Below are 2,500 nucleotides of genomic sequence, written 5' to 3'. Positions count from 1 at the left end.
ACAAGTGTCAACAGGTGACTGACCATCTTGCCAAATTACCCTTTAAATACTCACTGGTAGGCTCCAGCAGCCAGAACCAGCTAGTTGTCATGTGACACTGTCTAAACTTTAACTGACCAATGGAGGGGAAGGGCCTGTAATCTTAGCTGGTGCCCTCTATAAACCTGCCTTCCAACAGTGTTGTGTTAGTTTCAGTTCCAGCAGCCAGAGCTGACCAGCTGTTTGTTGGAGCAAGCCTTCAAACCAACAGGAGGGAGCACCATGAATGAGACCGTTACCTGTTAATCAGCAATGCAACTTAAGTGTCAGCCAGTCTCACCTAGTGATGCTATTTCCCAGTTGGCATGTTATGGCTTTCAAGCCACTTTTGGTCTTCTCACTTCAGCCATATATAGAAGATGGCTTTTTCGACTGCCTCCTGTATCCTCCTTATTACTTTTCTCAGCTCTGAGCTCAAAAATGCGAACCTTCTTTTGAATACCATTGTCATTTTCCTTTCAATGAAGCCTCTAGCTGTGTGGTAAGAAGCTTGCCTTTCAACTACTTGGTTCCAGGTTCACTCCCATTGTATGGTTCCTTGGGCAAGTGTCTTCCACTGTAACCTCTGGCTGATCAAAGAATTTGAATGGATGCCCTTCCTAATGCCAAACACCCTGTGAGTATAATGAGTGCTGTTATGTGCATCAGTTTGACATACACTTTTATATGCTCTCATGGGTCAGACGAAATATGTTGAGGTGGAGTTTTTTTTGTTTTTGTGGTGGAATGCTCTTCCTGTCACAAACCCTCACCTGTTGTGAAATAAAATAAAAATTTTCAAATGCAGGACATGTTTTCTCAGAATATTGGAATAAATGGACACTGCCTGCATGATGGTGACACTCACAACTGCCTGATAATGTCAAAACAAAGAAAAAAATACACATGCATGCAATCACACACACATACATAGACGCATGCACAAACACATGCGCGCACACAAAGACACACACACACACACACACACATGCACGCATATATGATGGGGTTCTTTGAAACACACATGCCAAAGGTGCTATATAGTGGAAGTTAACCCACAATTATGCTGCTGAGAGGTAAAGTTAACCACACGACCATGCTTGCCACTTTCTTAACCACATACGTATACACATATGCGCAAACAAATGCATGCCCACACACACATACATTCATGCATACATACATACATGCATGCATACATACGTACCTACATATATACATACTGCAGCTACTCTCTCTAGATTAAAAGTTCAGGTTTATACCTGTAACTATTGTGGCTCTTGGATATGTAACACACTGCCTAAATACCAATCTTGAGAAATTAGGCATCTCAAAACCAGAAAGGAGAAAGCTAATTCGAAGGCTACAGATCCAAACCATCACTGGAACTGTAAAAATCTGTAAAACTTTCCAGAAGTTTATCATTTAAATATATATATGAGCATGTCCAGATATGCATGAGAATATATACATAAAACATACAAATCTGCACATACATACATACATACATACATATACCAAATCATGTTAAATCAATCAAACCTAGTCATCTCAACATTTTTTACTATCTCCCTTATACCGGAAAAAATCCCTGATTACCTTTCCCTATCCGGAACTCTATATTTTACACCATAAGGAAGACATGATACGATATAGGTAATGAAATTTGAGAAATTTGAAAAGAAAATACGAAATTGGTTATTTGTCCAAAAACAATGCTACTATACTCAAAATTTTTTAACATTTTTCTAACATTACGATTTAAATATATACTTTAACCATATAACACAAACATTCTGTAGTTTTTTCACTCTTTTTTATATGTATGTATATATACATATATATATATATATATATATACACATATATATATGCATATATATATATACATACATATATATACAGCGGGGGAAATAAATATTTGTACATGTCAAAATACTTTATTTACTTAATTTCTAATGAACATAAATGGGATATACCAATACTATGTTTGTATACACATGCATAAACTAAGAATATCGACAAAATGCGGAATTGCGATGGGAACGACAGCAGCCCCAGTTCTTGCGAACCTAATAATGGGTTATTTTGAATTCACATTATTTGAAGTATCACTTCAGAAATATGGTTACCCATTTTACCTTTACATAAGAAAAAATTGGAAAAGATACCTGGATGACTGTTTTATCATTTGGAATAACATCGACAAACTTTTTAATTTCAAATCAACACTAAATTATATAAATAGTAACATTCAATTCAAAATGGGGCTTTTATCACTGGCACCAACACCAGTGTGTTTTATAACATGCTCTAAATTTGTACATACATGCTATAAATTTGCACATATACACATGTACATGCTTGCACATTTATAAAGATATCTATCTATCTGTGTGTGTATATATATATATGTGTGTGTGTGTGTGTGTGTATATATATATGTGTGTGTGTGTGTGTGTGTATATATATATGTGTGTGT

At 35.9% G+C, this 2,500-nt stretch overlaps 1 protein-coding gene across 1 annotated transcript in view; it reads left to right on the top strand.

Moving 5' to 3' along the window:
- LOC106883766 (zwei Ig domain protein zig-8) overlaps positions 1–2,500 on the top strand; it is a 319,834-nt gene that overhangs the window by 855 nt on the left and 316,479 nt on the right. The gene's annotated exons all lie outside the window — the stretch shown is intronic.

This window comes from Octopus bimaculoides, chromosome 12 (genome assembly GCF_001194135.2).
Source record: "Octopus bimaculoides isolate UCB-OBI-ISO-001 chromosome 12, ASM119413v2, whole genome shotgun sequence".
NCBI classification, from domain to species: domain Eukaryota; kingdom Metazoa; phylum Mollusca; class Cephalopoda; order Octopoda; family Octopodidae; genus Octopus; species Octopus bimaculoides.
The sequence above is the reverse complement of the archived record's forward strand: the minus strand, read 5'-3'. Positions and strand labels throughout refer to the sequence as shown.